At 37.6% G+C, this 19,840-nt stretch overlaps 1 pseudogene; it reads right to left on the bottom strand.

Moving 5' to 3' along the window:
- Positions 1-7,498: 7,498 nt before the first annotated feature.
- Positions 7,499-8,724, bottom strand: LOC118837020 (annotated as a pseudogene).
- Positions 8,725-19,840: the final 11,116 nt, after the last annotated feature.

Raw genomic sequence — 19,840 nt, forward strand, 5'->3', positions numbered from 1 at the left:
TAGAGACAGTCTCTTCTCAGAGTTGAAGTTTCCTCAAAGGGTTAATGTTTTTTTTTTGTTTGTAACAGTTGAAACGTACTGCCTTGCAAAATAACACCTGCGATTGGCTGGCCTTGTGAAAACATGCTTTGCAGCACTGTATTGTATTCAAACCCTCCCCCTTGCACCTAGATCCTGTTTTTGAGCAAGTAGCAAAAGGATTGTTAAAGGACTTCCTTGCTCTTTGTCTCTGGGCAAGATTCTGTAACTTTCCACTGCCATGCCTTTGTTGCTGGGGGAGATTTCTGCTAACAGATTGTGCACCCTGAAGCTCAGCCAATGGGATGAGGGGACAGGGGGCTAGGGTGGGGGCATTGCATTAGGGATAAAACGGCAGGGGTGCAGCTCCCAAATCGTATTCCCTGGCCAGTGCCATAAGTGCAACGAGGAGCTGTACCCTTTCTTGTGAGAATGTAATAAACTCCTTTCTGCTTTTAAAGTAAGTCTTTGTCTTGATTTTGAGTCGTGGTCTCTGTCCCACACACTGTGCTTTTACATGGAATGTTTGGAATATACTTTCCCCTTCACCTCTCACTTTAGTAGTCCTACTTTCTTTCAAAGTTCAGCCCCTAGCACCAGCTCCTAAATCAGGCCTTTTCTATCTCCAGCTGCTTGTTTCCCTCATTGCCTTATATTTATTTGGTATGTCCTTTGGTAGCATGTGTTGTGTATCTATATGTATGTTATGTGTGCATATGTACACATATGTTGCAATCCCTAATAGAATGGAACTGTCTTAAGAATGGGGACTGTGTAATTTCCGTATTTGTAGCTCTAGGACCTAGCAAAGTGCTTAGCATATAGTAAGTATTTAATAAATACTTGCTAATTAATTGTTTGTTAATTGATTCACTAAACTCCTAACTACATTTCTCATCATGGTACGAGCTGACTCAGCTTATGAAGACTGCCATTGAACTGCAAGGCCTGCCTCCTCCTACCAAGCTGGAAATATTTCAAGTAGAAGCCAAGAGAGACTCTTCAAGAAACAACTTAGGTAAACTTGGATTGATTCATGATCAGAAAGTTTGTTATTAGTTGAGACGTGAGTAGGATCTCTGTGTTGCCTAGATAGGTTACATGTATGTCCATATGGACTGCCTAAGTGCAGCTTGTAGGGACGAATTATCTCTGGAATTTTATCCACCCCTCTCCAAAGGAGACTTTAATTCTTACCTGGAGGAGAGCAAGAGAAGAAGCCATGGGAGCTGCCAAGCTTTTCTCCTCTGAGGGGTGGCTACCAGAATTGAATCTCTATCTGCCCCCCTAAATATTGCTCATGTAGGGATCTTTTTTTGGTTGTTATTTTTCAAGCTGCTTTTCTGGTCACTTTATCTTAAGTGGAAAAAAAGTAACTCAAACTTATATCCAGGGGTTTCTCCAAATGCTAATTACACAAAAGATCATCATAAATATTAAAGAGCAAATAAACCTACTTATTCAAGTACAATGCAAACCAAAATTAGAGATGTCATATAGGATAGAGTATACCAGACAATCCAGAGAGTCAATGAGCTCTCCCACTGGAAATGAGATACTCCACTCACTTAAATGATGACCTAAGGGGAAATTCCCTGAAGTCTTTAGAAAGATAAACTGGAAATCAGGGACATATTGAAGAACCACATTTCCCCAACATGAGTTGTTGTAAAGATCAAATGAGATAATATTTGTAAAATTCTTAGCATGGTACCTGGTATGTAGAAGGAACTATGGAATTGTTATTATTATTAGTGTTGCTATAATATTAACTCCAAAGTCATCTGTTTTGTTTTTCTCTCCACTGGTCTTTCTTTGAAAAGAATCTGTACTTACTCTTTTGAAGCTGAAAATTAAAGAATATTTTTCCCCTCCAAAGCTCTCCTGCCAGCTTTATCCTTCATGTAATCAACATAATTTCCCTGAGCATTTTCTTCATTGATCTGGAATCACATTTCATAGAAAACAAACAGCGAGCACCCCAAAGCAGCCCCTTTCCCATCCAGCTTGGCCAGGAGTCACTTTATAAAGCTTATATATATAAGCTTTTGGTCATATTATGCATAACCTCTGTCCTATGGCCCTCTATTCTAACTGGGGAATCTTTGGCCTCCATGTCACTTAATCTTTGCTCGACTTCTTACTTAACAGACTTCTCTACCGCCTTCCCATCAGCCTTGCCCCTTATTCTCCACCCCTACCTTTTATGTATATTCCCCCATTATAATTTAAGCTCCTTGAGGGTAATGGCCTATCCTATTTTGCTTTTATTTATATCCCCAATGTTTATCCTAGTGTCTGATACAAAGTAAGCTGCTAATAAATGCCATATCTCCCTTTCTACCTATCATGAAGCTGCCAGTTTGCATCATTGGAAGGAGTTCCTGTACTGATAGACGTTATAAGCACCAATTGTATAAATGGCAATATTTTCCATTTTATACAATGGTCACAACTTTATCTTTTGGAATTACTGTATTTGACTAAAATTTAGGTGAATTAAAAATTGAAGTACAATATAATATGCTATCTAGTGGGTCTACTACCTGTTCTTTAACAATATTGCAAGATGGAGAGTAGTAAACATTAGAAATTACATTGAACATTTTCCAAAATGTTAAAAAGACTATCCTATAAGTAAGAATATTCAACTTGATTTTTTTCAGTATAAGTTCTAATTTCTCTTGATCTAGTCCTCAACAGAAACAATATTTGATATTTTTTTTGTTGGGATTCATGCTCATATTTGAATACTGAAAATTTTGACTGAGCTTTACAGGGACATATTTATAATGAACATTAAAGCTCTCCCATAAGATTTCTATAAAATAATGTAGATCAAAACAGAGTAGAACCCAAAGAACAAAATAAACAATTATTATATTTATGCAAATGAAATTGAATATAAATGGCAGCAAAATTTAGATCAGAAATATTGTTCAGTATTAACTTAGAAAACATGTAGACACCCTTTCCTTAAAAAAAATCACATGAAAGAACTCTTAATTATTCATTTTCGTGGTCTTATGAATGAAATCTGATATCTTATGATACCATAAATGCAAAATTTAATTTAATTTTAGATAGATATCTCATGGGGGCAGCTAAGTGATGCAGGAAATAGAGCTCAGAGCTTGGAATCAGGAAGACTTATCTTCTTGAGTTCAAATCTGGCTTCAGAAACTTAACCCTGTTTGCCTCAGTTTTCTCATCTATAAAAATAAGTTGGAGAAAAAAGTAGTTAACTAAACCCCAAATGGGGTCAGGAAGAGTCAGACATGACTCAAAAATGACTGAACAGCCACCAGGACGTCTTATGATATCCAGGTTTGTTCATAAGATCATGAGAAACAAAAAGAACTCCCAGGTGTGTTTGTGGGGAGGTAGACATAGCATTGAGAAGAATAATCACAGGAAATACATATGGATTAAATCAAATAGAGGAGATCCATGCTGAGGGAGATACAATTCTGAAGAATTTTAGGTACTAATATCTAAAGTTTTTGCAGGAAAAGATAAAAAGAAATGAAAAACTCTTAGACTGTTTACACACACACACACACACACACACGAATAAAAATCGTGCTCTATTAACTCAATCTTCTCTCCAACGTATTAAAAAAAACTGGATTTATTAGGATACAAATTGAGGACAATTTCATTAAGGGTATTAGTAAAGAAAAAGCAGATTTTTCCAAGTGATAGGCAACAACAGACCATATCTTTATAATTTCAGCATTGACTGAAAGATATAAAAAATATAAAATCTCATTGGGCCTATTTGATAATTATGAATAAGTTTTTGAGTTGGTAGAATACATTTCCTTAAACAGTGTTTTTTTTTTCCAACAAGGTATCTCTCAGTCATACATCAAAACCATTCAGGACTCCTTGAATGACATAACAGAAATAACATCATTGAATAACCTTCTGATCATAAACTTTAGTGAGGTATGAAACAAGGAGATAAGTGCTTACCAAAGGTATTTTCCACTGATGGAGAAGATCCTGGACAGAGTCCGAGTTGAGTTGAAAAGGATATCCTTCTCTGAGGTTAGTCAATAACCAATAAACATTTTAAAGTGTCTACTATGTGCTAAGTGCTTGAGATATAAATAAGAAAAACTGGGGTAGTTTCTGACCTCAAGGATCTTATAATCTAATGAGGGAAGACAATACCCACAAGGAAACTGAAAGGAAGTGGGGGTGGGGGTGAGGGTGGGGGCAGCACCAGAAGGTGTCCAGTGCAGGGGCATGACGTACATGGAGTTGAAACCAAGGAAAGCTTGGTTTCTGATAGAAAATAGTTGGAAACTTGTATAATTAGTTGGAGCCTTCTATAAAGGAAAGCTTAGGGAGGGGTTTATTGCTCCTCCTTCTAGCTCTCCAAACAGAGGAGAAGAGGCAACCAAGAAGGCTGAATATGTAGATGAGATTTCAGGTAATGAGCTTATTCTGGGAGAGGCTTGATGCTCCTGAACTCAAAACCAACAAGTCCTCCAGATCATTTTCTTTAAAAATGGTATTGTGTTGATTGCATCAAGCTCTGGAACAGTACTTTAAACTATAAATACCTTAAAGGGTTTGAACTGGCCATGCACATAGGAAAGATGAAGTAGACAAAAAACATCTATTGTATTATTACAGATTGTTACATATATTTGAATGGATGCCTTATAGAGCTCATCCATAGTGAATCGGGCCCTGAATTGATTAAGAAAACAGCAGGCTGGATTGCCTTCAGGAAATTAAATTTCCTTAATGATCCCAATCTTCCCATGGAAACAGAAGCCAATCTTTTTCTTTTCAACATTCTACCAGTGTTGCTATATGGCATCAAGACATGGAATATGATAATCACTGAAGAATTAAAATTGAATATCTCACAAAGGGCATGAAGAGTTGCATGGTGGGTATCAGCATGTTATAGCATATAACCAATGAGGAATTTCAAAGAACAGGAGTAAAAAATGTCACTAGGGCATTGTGTGATAGGAATAGAAGGTGAGCTGGTCACGTGGTAATGATGAGGGATGATAGAAATCCTGAGTCCTCCATTGATACTTCCTTCAGGAGAAAGTAAAGAAGGCCTTCAGCATATTGGATGCCTTCCCTCTGCCCTCACCTCACCACAACCCTGTGGGGTAATTAGTACAAATATTGCTATTCCCATGTTTAGCATTAAGGAAACTTAGGCTATGGTAACACAGCTAATAATTGGCAAAGCTCAAAATTGGCAGAGTCTTTGGCCTCCAACATTTCCAATTTAAATCCCATTGGTTGGATATTAATAATATTTGCAACATTATTTACTGTGAGATACTGACAGTGTGGCTAAATCTAAAGACTCCAATTTCTTCTCCTTGTTCTGTATCAAAGGGATATGTTTGAAAATTGGTGACATTTTTGAGTGAAAATAACATAAGAAAATAAATTATGAATCTATATATTTTATAATCATTTTAATGAGGCAGAGTTTAAATTCTGTTGTGCTATGGCACAGGCTCTTTTCAAATACAGCATATCCGAAAAGATACTTAAAACTGCACTAAGACTTTTGGAACACCCTCTGTAAGAGAGTCTACTGCAAGTAATCTGACATTCAAATATATTGTTTTTTGCCAAATCTTTCACTTAATGTTGTTGTTTACTAAAATTCATAAGTCAATCCAACTCCACTCCTATTACCAAAGAGCCAGAATTGAAAATAAGGGTAGGTTTATATAAAAAATAAAATTATCAGTTATAAATCACATACAGAGATAGTAATTTGCCACTTAGTGGAGGTTTTAACATGACAGTTTTGGGATCTGAGTTAATTTTGGCTATAGCAAGAAATGAGCCTTTTGGTTATTAACCTACTTCATATAAGTTTTTTTAGGAACAGGAGAAAAATAACTCTACAGTTTATTTATAACAATTGATTAGTGATTAATTGATTAATAGGAAGTTTCAAACTGGTATTGTGCATAAAAGCCTCTGTAAGCGTTCCTTTGCTTGCTATTAATAAGGGAGTGGAGACAGCCTACAAACCCTCAGCATGAAAGAAAGCAATGTGGGAAGGTATTAAGTGACCGTAACTGTCATTTCTTGGCAATGTGGATTCAATATTTGTATAGTAGGAATCTGGAGTCACTCTTCCAGTGAAAGACTAGCTACAAGTCCCCTGAGAATTCTGGGGTACACCTGGAGGATTGAGGCATGTCTTCTCTAATAACACTATTGGCTCAAGCCCACATTCTAGTATGTTCCCTCCCCCATTCTTTACCACCTAGAATTAGCACCCCAGTTCCATTTAACTAATTAACATCAATTAGTCTTTAAGAAAGGATATTTATTTCATGCGTATAGTAAGAATAAAGGTACAAACATTTTCCATAGGAACTGGTAGCATTCTCTTCCCTAGAGTACTTTGGTCCCTAGAGAGAGTAGATTCAAACTTTCATACAGCATTAGCTTCATCATATTCGTGTCCAAATACAACATTTCTACTGGATGAGTACTCCTCTGATCTACTCCAGGGCTAAGTCCCTGAGATTATTTTTCAGGGCCTTCCAATTGAGCTTGGTCCCATAGGTTATTCTGCAAGGCCTCCATGCCAGGCTGGATGAAAACTTAGCATGGACTCTGCTTCCAGACCTCTTCAAGGCTCACTTTTGTGATTTTTCAAAGCTTACAAGTTTCTTGCCATTTCCCACTTCCTGCACTGAAAAGTAGTACAGAATAGATACAATAGAGACAGACACAATAGCAGCACTATGGGCTTTGGGTTTCATGATGGCTCTGGATGTGAGAGGGAGCAAAGTCTCTTCCTTTACTTGGAGCTCCACAGTAGCTACCTTCCTTCTACAGCTAACCAAATTGGAACAAACCAGAGCCAAGAGATTATCTTGGGTTCATTAGTGTCTTTTCACTGTACCCCTGTTCTGGCTATGTTGCTAATCAAGAGGTTTTTTTAATCTAGCATCCTTATAGAAGATTTATTAAGCACACTTGAGTAATGTTACATAATACGCATTTCTGAAAGAACCCTAACAATAACTATTTTTTCCCCCAAATGAGGTCACCAACCCAGGCACCAACAGACAGCAGAAAGAAAAACAGGAATTAATAACCTGACATAGAATGACACCATCAACTCTTCATTTTAGTGTCTTAGTTCAGTTTATCCAACTTCTTCCTTCTTAGGCCTGGTGTGACCAATGCAAGTCCAGGTTTTTAACCCTATGGTACTTCTAGACAATGTATGTAACTGTATGTAACTGTATGTAACTGTATGTAACAAGTATGTAACTGTACAGTATACAGTTTGGATTCACCATGCATGAATACTTTGTGTGTAACATTTCATAAGCTCAATCTACAGCCAGAATAATTTACATGAAAGGACAATATTTATTTAAACAGAGCTCAATGGGGGTAACCATGGTATCTGAGTGCATCCAAGGAAAGGGAAGGGTCGTGTTTAAATGTGAATCAATCAATGGCACACCCACACTTTTACTGTTTGATCTACACTTTCAGTAACCATGTATGGTGCATGTCTTGTGGAAATCCAAGGAGGTAAGAAAGTGTTCATGTGAGTTGAGGGTCTTCATGCATCATTTGTTCATATAGTCCCACACACGTAGGGTCTTGTCAATAGCACAACTCAAAATAAACTTACCCCCTCCCATGGAAGAGAATGCCATGTACCCAACTATCATGGCCCATAGGATCATAAGGCACATGCCAGTGATAACGTCCCACATCTTAATGGTCTTGTCTCTGAATCCAGAGAGCAAGATAGGCCCAGGTTAGCTACTTTTTTTAGTCTCAGATCCTGTAGCTTCAGAGATAGAGGAATAAGAGCTTTCTGGGACACAATGTACTCGACTACATGCTTGAGTTCTGGGAGCTCAGCTTTGCATTCCTTCATGGCTACTACCCATACACGTACTGTCTGGTCATTAGAACAGCTGGCAATTAAGGTGCCATCTTGATTTGGCTGCACCATGTATACCCATTCTCTTTGTCCTGTGAAAGTCTTCACACAGTAGCCAGTTTGCACTTCGCACATTTTTATAGTTTTGTCCCTGTAAGCAGATACTATATGATCTCCTTTAGGCATGATGACTACTGAAGAGACATTGTGATCATGTCCATGCATGGTTCTGATGCACTCAAAGCCCTGGAAATCCCAGTTTAATGGTCATATCAGCAGAACAAGAAGGCAAAAGCTTGCCGCTGTGGTCAAAGGAAATGTCCTGCACAAAGTCTGTGTGTCTCTTAAGGGTTCGTTCAAAATCTCCAGTTTCATAATCCCACACCTTTATTGTAGCATCCTCAGAAGCATAGACCATAACACTGAAAACTGGGTGGAAAATGACACAAGTGACAGAACTCCTATGTCCACTCAATGAGTACTTTTCTGGAAGTCAAGGAATCCATTCTTTTGGGTCTTGTTTCTGACCAAGAGGTCCACCTGACATAAATTATTCCTTTGCTTCATTTAGCTTTCATTTTAATTCTATAACCTTCTTTTGTAGTCTGATAACTGATGTCCATTTTTTCCAAAAGGCCATCATATTTCTTATCTAGCTCTTCATTCATATCTAATTCAGCTTCTTTTTTAAAAACTGAATATGCCTCTTCATAGCCATTTGAGTGAATATAATGTGCTAAAGTTTGATTTAGTTCATCTAGTTGTCTCTGTGACCGCACCATTGTGGCTGTGATACCAAGTTTTCTGATACAGCAGGAACTGCCTCCCTTCTTCAAGAAATCAGAAAGCTTTACAATCCCTGAATCGGCAGTCAAATATGTCACACAGTGGCGTTCGCTATTAGGAACATAGTTTTTTACAAGTGAGATCCAACTGATAATCAGGAGACATTCAACAAGGAAGGTTCATTCCATCCAAGAGCCCACCTCTGTGTGGCCTCTTCCATACTTCACTCCCATCTACCTGTGGGGGAGCAGAGGAGGGGAGAGAGGAGGAAGGGGAAGGGAGAAGGAAGAGGAAGTGAGGAGGAAGGGGAAGGGAGGGAGAAGGGAAGCAAGAGTCCCTTTCTTTATCCCATGGTTAACCAAATGAAAACAGACAATGTCTGTAAATGCTCCAGAATGAAGAGCAGGGCACTGCCATTACATGTCATCATGCTTTTTCAGAAAAAGGTTTCCCAGCCTCTTCTTAACAGGTATTGCATTAGTACCCCTTCTCCCTCCATCCCCTTATACAAGTTTGAGTGGCTACTGTTCCATCCCTTGTATGTATACTCCTGAGGAGAGTGCTCACATATTTCATAAGGATACACATCATTAGGAAGACCTTTTCCTGTCCATTCACACTTTAAAAGGAGGCAGCTCCTCTTAAATATTCATATAAATGTAATATATATTATCTATGTATATTTATATTTATCTATGCATATATACCGTGTATATCCATATGGTATATGTGTTTATATGTATATATACATACATATATTCTCATCTCTCCATTCACACATATATTCATATATGTATACACACATACATATGTATATTATATGCATATATTATATACATTCATATGTTTCCTTCTCTCTGTTCACACAGCCATGACTCCAGTTCAGGCTCTCACCAATTCTGCTGGACTCTTCTCAGTTAAAGAGTACTAGGTGAAACAGTGAATAGAGTGCTGGGCTTGGAGTCAGGAAGACCTAAGTTCAAGTTCTGACACAGACATTTACTGGCTGTCAAGTAATTTAATCTTTATGGGCCTCTGATTCTTCATCTGTAGAATGAAGTTGGACTTGAATATCTCTAAGGCTCCTTCTAGTTCTAAATCAATAAGATCCTGTGAAAAGTGAAATCCACATGCATAGTTTTAAAAGTCAGGTGATCCTAGGATCATTGATTTCAAGCTCAAAAAAACTTTTGAATCTGTCTAGTCCAACCCTTTCATTTTATAGCTGAGAAAACATGTCCACAGAGATGACATGACTTGCCCAAAGTCACACAGGTAATAAATTGGAAAGTCAAAATTTGATCCCGTGTCTCCTGACTCTAAATCCGACACAACTGGTCATATTATTTAAATTATAAAAATTACTTAACTAGCAGCTTCAAAAAGTACTCGACATAATTATTACCAAAGCCCTAAGACTGATTGACAGAGTGAAAATTTATTATCCTTTCTGTAAAGCTCACACTATGGGACTACAATGTTAATTTAATTTCAGCAAGATACTTGTTGCTGGCCAATTTATTTGACCTGTAACATTTTAGACTGTTTTTTTTTCATGTACTCCTTCAATTTTAGGGTTTTTTTTTCAATCTACAAGGAGACAATAATGAGGACCAAAGGAAGAGTGACAGCTGAAATGTTACAAAATGACATGATCCCTGCTAATAATGTTTCTCTGGTTAGGAAAATGCCATAGATGGCTAAAGGATGGCACTTAAGTAATTCTGTAAACTCAGAATATATATGACTGTCTCAAAGATTACTAGAAATGACCCTGTCAGATGGAATTTCCCAAAGAAGTCCATGTCAAATGTGAAATTTTAAATTCATTTTGATTTTGTATCAAATCTTAGTATCAGTTAACCCTGAACCTTTGCAGCTAAATTCTTTTAAAAAAATGTACAATGATGCAATAACATGAAGCAAAGGCATGATTTTTCCATGTTAAACTCACTTTATAGTGTTAAATGTAATGGGGAAATATCCGTTTTACCCACTATTTAAGTTCAGATTAAAAACTATTAAAAATTAAAAGTAAATGCAATACAGACATAAGCATAATCCCCACTGAAAATTCAAAATGAAGAGGACCCCCTGAATCCCATTTTCATAATATATGAAAATGGCAAGCCATTCCAGTATCTTCGCAAAAAACAAAAACCAAAACAAATGGGGTCATGAGGAGTCAGACACAACTGAAACTACTGAACAACAACAATTGCTCCAAGAAAATTTCTTTGAATGCTTTGTGAAATTAGGATTCAGGGGCTATTAAAATAGTCTAGGCCAGAAGTGAAGAGGGTCAGAATCAAAGGTGGAGACCATGTGTGTAGAAACAAGGGGAAGAATGGGAGAGATAACATAGGGGTAGAAATAATAAGACATCAACTGGTTACTGTATTTCCCCATGTATAAGATGCACCTTAATTTTGGGGTCCAAAATTTGAAAAAAATGTATTACATAAAGTTATGAAATTCAAGTTTTATTCATCTACTCCGGCATCTTTTGGGCAAGTCTGGTGCATGTACACATGCTTAGTCCATTCTGTCTCACGAACCTGAAGTACCAATTGTGTCCTCCTTTGAAATCAGTAACTTCTTTTTCATCAGCAATTCCTCTTACCTCTTGCTGAACCATCTTTGTGGAAACAGGAATTCCAATTGCTCTTTGAACTTCAATCCATATTTTCAATTCCCTCTCTAAATCAGGCCATTTTGCTGACTTGCCTCTCATGGCTTTCTTCTGCTGTGGCATTTTCAGTAGGGTTTCTTCTTCCCATAGCCGGTCTTGGATTGCTTTCTCAGTTGGAGGAGGACCAAACTTACATTCAGCAGCACAATTTCCATTCACTTTTGCAAACTGGATCACTTTTAACTTGAATTCAGCACTGTATGAAAATCTTTCCTGAACCATTTCTGGGCAGAACATGGCAAAATGTAACCTAATATACAGGTAACAAAGGCAGAACAATGAGTGCAAAGACAACAAGTGTGAAAAGCGGGAAATGCAAGTAAAAAAATCTACAACGAGTGCAAAAACAAGTGCAAAAAAGTGGGAAATGCAAGTAAAAATATCTACAACCACTGTATAAGACTCACCCAGCTTATAGACCCCAATTTTTTCAAAAAGGGGTGCATCTTATACATGGGGAAATATAGTATATATGTGAGGTGAGGGAAAGCATCATATAATTTAAGTGGATAGTTCTGACAAAAGTTGATCCACTGGAGAAAGAAATGGCAAAGCACTCCAGTATCTTTGCCAAGAAAACACTGTGGACAGAATTTAAAAAAAAAAAAAACATGACACTGGAAGATGAGCTCCTCAGGTTGGAAGGCATCCAATATGCAACTGGGGAAGAGTGGAGGGCAACTACAAGTGACTCCAGTGCTAATGAAGCAGCTGGGCCAAAACTGAAAGGAAGCTCAGCTGTGGAAGTGTATGGTGATGAAAAGAAAGTTCAATCCTGTAACTATCAATATTGCATAGGAACCTGGAATGTAAGAGCTGTGAATCAAGATAAGTTAGATGTGGTCAAACAGGAGATGCAGAGGTTAAACACCAACATTTGGGGTGTCAGTGAACTTAATGGATGGGAATGGGTGAATTTAATTCATATATACTACTATGAATCCCTTAGAAGAAATGGAGTAGCCCTTATAATCAATAAAAGGGTGAGAAAAGCAGTATTGAGGTGTAATCTCAAAAATGATAGCATGATATCTGTTCGAATACAAGGAAAACTGTTCAACATCACAGTAATACAAATTTATGCTTCAACCACTGATGCTGAAAAGACCAAAGTTGATCAGTTTTACATCAGACCTACAACATCTTCTAAAATAACACTGAAAAAAAGATGTTACATTCATCATAGGCGGTTGGAATGCTAATGCGGGAAATCAAAAGATAATGGAAATAACAAGCAAATTGAGACTTAGAATACAAGATGAAGTGCAGCAGAAACTGATAGAGTTTTGTCAAGATAACTTGCTGGATATACGAAACGCTCTTTTCCAATAACCCAAAAGACAATGCATGGTTATCACCAGATAGTCAATAGTAAAATCTGAATGATTTTATACTTTGTAGACAATGGTGGAGAAGTTCTACACAATCAGTTAAAACAAGACCTGGAGTTGACTATGGTTCAGACCATGAGCTTCTTATTACAAAATTCAGACAAATTGAAGAAAGTAGGGAAAACCATCAGACTAATTAGAACCTAAATAACATCCCTTATGAATATGAAGTAGAAGTGATTAATAGATTTAAGGTATTAGATCTGGTAGATATAGTGCCTGAAGAACTATGGCAAAGGTTGGCGATATTGTATAGGGGGCAAAAACAAAGAACATTCAAAAAAAAAGAGAAGAAGAAAGCAAAATGGTGGTCTGATAAGGGTTTACAAATAGCTGAGGAAAAAAAAGAAAGTGGAAGGTAAAGGAGAAAGGGAAAGATATATGCAACTGAACACAGAATTCCAGAGAATATCAAGGAGATATAAGAAAGTTATGCAGTGAAATAGAAGAAAACAATACAATGGGAAAGACAAGATTTTTTTCAAGAAAATTAGATTCTAGGGAGCATTCCTAGCAAAAATGGGCATCATAAAAGACATAAAAATAGTAAGGATTGGAGAATGAAGTCAAATAGACCTTAAAAACATTGCTAAGAATAAGGATATTGGAGGTTACAGGATCAGTTTACATCCCAATCCTAAAGAAATACAATACCAAACAATGCTCATATTGCCAAATAATTGCATTCATTTCACATGCCAGCAAGGTTATGCTTAAGATTCTGTGAGCTAGGCTTCAGCAATATGTGAACCAAGAATTATCGGAGGAGCAGGCTAATTTTCAAAGAGACAGAGGAACTAGAGATCAACTTGCCAACACTTTCAGGATTATTGAGAAAGCAAGAGAGTTCCAGAAAAAACATTTACTTCTGCTTCTTTGACTACTCTAAAGCCTTTGACTGTGTGGATCACAAAAAAAATGTGGCAAGTCCTCAAAGAGATGGGAGTACCAGATCATCTTACTTATCTCCTGAGAATCCTGTATGTGAGCCAAGAAGCAACAGTGAGAATTGAACGTACAACAACTGATTGGTTTAAGATTGGGAAAGGAGTATGACAAGGTTGTATATTGTCACCTTATTTATTTAACTTATATACCAAGTACATCGTGGAAAATGCCAGGCTGGATGAATCAAAAGCCAAAATTAAAGTTCCTAGCAGAAATATCAGCAATCACAGATATGCAGATGATATCACTCTGATGTCAGAAAGTGAAGAATTAAGAAGCCTCTTGAGAGGATGAAAGAGGAGAGTGTAAAAGCTGGCTTGAAGCTTAACATAAAAAACACCAACAAACTAAGATCTTGGCAACTGGTGCCATCATTTCCTGGCAAACAGAGGGAGAAGAAATGGAAGCAGTGTCAGATTTTATATTCTTAGACTCAAAGGTCACAGCAGACTGCAAGTGCAGCCAAGAAATGAAAAGACACTTGCTCCTTGGGAGGAAAGCTATGGCAAATCTGGACAGCATACTAAAAAGCATAGCTATCACCTTCCCGACAAAGGTCCGCATAGGCAAAGGTGTGGTTTTTCCAGTAGCAATGTATGACTGTTAGAGTTGGACTATAAAGAAAGCTGAACATTGCAGAATCAACACTGTCAAATTGTGATGCTGGAGAAGACTTTTGAGAGTGCCTTGGACAGCAAGGAGATCATATGAGTCAATATTTAAAGAAATTAATTCAGACTATTCACTGGAAGGTCAAATACTGAAACTGAAGCTTAAATACTTTGACCACATAATGAGATGAGACTCATTGGAAAAGACCCTGATGTTGGGAAAGACTGAAGGCAAAAGGAAAAGAGGATGGCAGAGGATGAGATGGATAGATAGTGTCATGGAAGCAATGAACATGAGCTTGGATAGATTTCAGGAGATAATGTAGGATAAAAGGGCTTGGCATGCTATGGTCTATGGGGTCACCAAGTTGGACATGACTGAATGACTGAACAACAACATTAGTCATCATGAAAGAGTCATGGTTTTCCAGGCTCTCAGGATACCCCAATGTTATTGAATCCTTAAGCTTCTTCACTGACCTAAGAAACATTTCTTTTTACCTACTCACTATAAGTCTGTCAGTCCACAGAATAAATTCAGTGACTTGTAGGAAGGAAGAAGACCATAAAAACGCTCAACCTAAGTGCTGAAGAAAAAATCCAAACCAGAGGCCAGAATGGAAGTATTTGACAGCTAGGAGAAGATGATTTTAAAACTGTTAAGCATGTGTTTTCTAAAATACACTCAGCTCAAAATAGTTCAGTGTTACAGCTGTGAGCTTTCTAATTTCATATATTAGCTAGAGTTGGGCCCAGTCAGACTTTTTGCCTCTCCAAGCTCTTAAGAAAACTCAGGTGCTTAAAATAATCCCAGTACTTCAATAAATGACTGTCTCCCCATTTGGTCAGTCAGCATGAAGTCCATGGCCTAACATTCATCTTAGAAAGGAGTGCTCTAAGCTAAGCAGAAGTTGGTTGCCACTAGAAATGGTGTTCCATGTATAAAGCATACATTGGTAGATTTAGGAGACCTGAAAAGCCATTTAGTCATACAGATGAGGAAACTAAGGATCAGAAGGCTTTAAAGTCTTACCAAAGGTCACAGAGGTATGAGTAGCAGAGCCAAGATTTGAACTAGGTTTTCTGACTTGAAATCCATTGTTCTTTTTGTGTCACATAATATATAGATGTGGGGCAATACCTTATTAATTCTGCTAACTTGGCAGAGGTCATTATTTGGAATTTCAGATTTACCCATAATATAGGTGTCTAAACTGCAGAAGCAACAGGAGTCATTAACCATGTTGCATTGATTTATATTTTTCTCTTGTTTATTCTGAACTTGTATAACATGATATATGCTCTGGACCCACTCTGTCAGGAGTAGGCCTGTTCTTTTCCCCCCTCAAGATTCTCAGGTACCCTGAGGAGGTTAGGGTATCTCTTTTCTCTGACTTTGTCTGGAGTCCTCACTAGTTGTGTTGACCTAATTTATTGTGGGGCCAATGACTAGTACCCTAGTTCCACTTAGCCAGAGGGAAAAAAAGAAGAAAAAAGTTAAATGATGACTTTATTATATATTTAAAAGCAATAGCAAGTTGTATATGATAGATTTGCAGTTTTGTGTGCAATTTTTTTATTCTACTATGTTATGGAAATGCTTGTTTTATTTCACAGATTAAAAATAAAATAAAATTTAAAAACCCATAGTTTTACAAAAAGAAATTTATTTCACAGATGATAGAGTAAGAGTTGTACAGACTTGTCCCCAATACCTTTGGACAAAACCCTTCAAATACTACCTTGGTCTTTGGGAAGGAGAGTAGGGGAAGAGTTAATCTCAAAATTTAACTCAGTTCCTAAGTAGCATTGATCCCACCAAGTTCAGGTCCAGAAACAGCATGACTTTTAGATGAACCAGGGTGCATCTCTGTCACTGTTGTACTAGCTTCCTGAAGGTCACTCGCAAATGTCTCTCCTAGGTCCTCAGGGGTTTAGTGCCATGCTAGCTATGAAACCTGGACTCTAAAATGAGAGGATACTGAAGGAGACCACTCCCTTCATGCCCTGGGATAATGATATTGGGTTGACTACAAACTCTAATTTTGGAACTGTGGGGTGCCAAGCAGCATCATAAGGTCTATTCCCTTCACTGGTTGCCAAGATCCTGTAAAAGTGCTGAGGCCAAGGGGAAGAGGACAGGACTATTAACTCTATGGGTAATCAAAGAGCTTCCTTTTCATTGGGTCACTAGCTGACCAGGACCAGTTACAGAAGATCCTCCCGTCTTCCACTATCAGTCACTTCAAGGTACTTCCCTAACACAGCCTCATGCTTCTCTTATCATTCTCTACCAGCTCGCTATAATTCTCTCTGTGGAGAGACAGCATCCCTGGTGGTTTAAGCATGAGTAAGACCCCCATTACTCTCCCATATATCCTGGCCTTTCTTGTGAGAAGACATATTTGTTGAGAGAAGGGAATGTCTCATTTTCGGTATCTGTAACCCCAGTGTCTAGTACAGAGATATGTGTGTGTGTGTGTGTGTGTGTGTGTGTGTATGTGTGTGTGTGTTTAATCCTTGTGGAAATGTGGTGAAACCCTTGGATCCATTCTCAGAATAATGTTTCTAAATGCATAAGATAAAATACTTATGGTTACAAAGGAAACCAATTACATTGAAATAAAATTATCAAAATATTTTTAAAAAATTATGATCTCACGTTAAGAACTCCTGAATTCTAGTACATAGTAAGCACTCAAAAAAGTGTTCCTCTTAACAGACCTCAGAGATCATCTAACTCAACCCTTTTATTTTACACCCAAGGAAATGGAGGTATCTGGACTTTTTTTTTTAAGGTGAATTGCCCAAGGCTACATTGGGGAGTAAACAATTAGGCCTGGATCCCAATCTCTGTACTTCAGATTTAGGTTTATTTCCATCACACCCCACTATCTTCAAAGAAACAGATATCTCCTTTGTATTTAGCTGTTTGTGTTCAAACAATTAGTATGCTAAAGTCCTTAAAAAGAGCTGATTCTCTTAAGAAGACTAAACATTCCTGGTAAACCTTGTTTACACTATGGATTTGCTAATCAAGTTAATTCTTTACAGATTATGTGAAAGTAAGCTCCCATACTCCTAAAGCTGATTTATCATAAATTCCAAATTTGTGGAATTTGGATTAATAAGAATTTGTTGCACAATTCTTTAACTATTAAAAAACTAGCACTGATCTATAGGTTCAGAACCTTAAAGAAATCTGATGAGTTTAATGAGAATAAGGTAACAAAGGGGAGAGACATTTTAGTTTTTACTGAGTTAGGTCTCAAGTTTGACTTTAGAATATCATTACAAATGTTCAGTTCCAGGGTGGGAGGCACAAGCCCATATTCCATTCCAAAATCAAATAGAAAAAAAAAAAAAGAATGGCTGCTGGTTTATGATATACAAACACACATTTGTGTTTATGTATGTATGTACACATATATACATACATATACATACATATATATACATACATACATATCTATATATATATAGATAGATAGATAGATACACCTACTTACATAATTTCTGAAGAGACTCTAGGTAAGGAAATTTCATCTACCAATGCAAATCAGTAACTGTTTCACAGTTTATTGTTTCAGATATTTGTCTGTGGGCACTGAGCTGTTTGCCACCTGGTCACATAGTCAGTATATGTCCAGGAGCAGGGCTAGAACTCAAGTCTTCTTAATTCTGACGCAAGCTCTCTCTTTACTATGTGAAGATGCCTCTCTAGGATTATATATTATTTTGAATTAACCTCCTCTCTCATATTGAGGCCACTTAAGAGAGGAAAAAACCCTGCATTGTTAAGGTTCATTGGGTTTGTAATTGCATTATATTGAACAAACTTTATGATATATAGGCCTGCATACTCCTTGTAGAATTTTAATGGAATATGCAATTGGGGAGAATATTCTTCTCCATTTCCACTGAATTATTTGTAACTTATACACTGTTTAGATTCATTTTTCCCCATTTTAAAAGCTATAACATGCATAAAAAGTCTCAGGCATAAGTACAAATTATTATTAATTAAATGCTCAAACAGCATCTATATTTCACCCCCAATCAATATCACACCTGTACTTCACTATGTCTCACACTGAACTTATCATGATCTACCTTGAAAAAAAAAAACTTCTTCCCCTTCTCCTTTCCTTGAGATTGGTAACATCTTTTTCTTAGTCATTCAGACTCAAAATCTTAGCCTTATCTTTGATGACTTTCTTCCTCTTCTTTTTCTTCCATAACCAATCAGTCACCAAACCTTGTCAGTTAGAACTCTACGAAGAGACAATTAGTTGACATAGTGAATAGAGTGCCAGGCTCAAAATCAGATAGACTCCTGTTCCTGAGTTCAAATCTGGTCTTAGGCACTAGCTGTGTGACCCTGGACAAGTCACTTAACCCTGTTTCCCATCTTCAGGAACACCTACTCTTCCAAGGGCATAATAAGCACTGAGTAGACTCCATGAGGAGTCTTTGACATTTGTGAGAGCCACTGACCCCTTTTATTAATTATCTGCTAGCATGATTAATAAAGTGATTAATTACTCAGAGACTATGTCTCTTTAGCTTTTTATATGCCACAGGAAGAAAAAGCAGGAAGACCATTGTTACTGGATCACAGTATATTTGAGGGAATAAGGTGTATAAAAACTGGAAAGATGGGAGGAGGTGTATCATTAAGGCACTAAACACAACATCTATGATGTTTGTGATTATGCCTGTATAGTTCTGTATCACAGGATATAAAAGACTCTCCATATAGAAGGCAGAAGAAGTAAAACATTTATTCAAACACCAGAGGATCAAATCCCCAAACCAACGATTCCAATTTGACATAGCCATTATATCCTAAAACCAGTACATCCACTTCACCATAACAGCAAAGAACTTAAAGCACAATATCACAGCAGGGACACAAGTCATCTTATAACCTTCTCCCCTGCTGGCCTCCCCTTAAACACTCATGAATCCTGACTGTTTGCTTGCCTTCATTCTCTCCCCCTCAGTTCTCTGGTCTCTGCAACTCCCTGGTTTCCACTCTCCTCTCTGCACTCTCTCTGCAGCTCTGTCTACTTGGAGTTCTTACTCCTTCTCTGTAGGCTGAATTCTGAATTCTGGCCTCTCTTCTGACTCCTGAATTCTCATTCCTCAATGTCTATCTTCTGGGTATATATACTCTTTTTAGGGCCCGAGGGCTTCACACCTCTAGTGACCTAATTAGCAAAAGGATGTAGGCCTGAGGCTTCTTACCTAGTAAGTAAAGGTTATAGGCCTGCCTACAATCAGGCCTCTCCTCATCAAGCTTCCCTTAACTAGCTCCACTTGAGAGGCTTCCCTTAACTAGCTCCACCTGAGGCCTATTGAATGGGCAGGGGAAGATCTTTAATCACATTAACACCACAGGAGGTCAAATTGTAAATGGTTCTGAATGCCAAATAGGATTTGGTAGTGGATTCTGGAAATAATAGGG

The sequence above is a fragment of the Trichosurus vulpecula genome, chromosome 2 (genome assembly GCF_011100635.1).
Source record: "Trichosurus vulpecula isolate mTriVul1 chromosome 2, mTriVul1.pri, whole genome shotgun sequence".
Taxonomy (NCBI): domain Eukaryota; kingdom Metazoa; phylum Chordata; class Mammalia; order Diprotodontia; family Phalangeridae; genus Trichosurus; species Trichosurus vulpecula.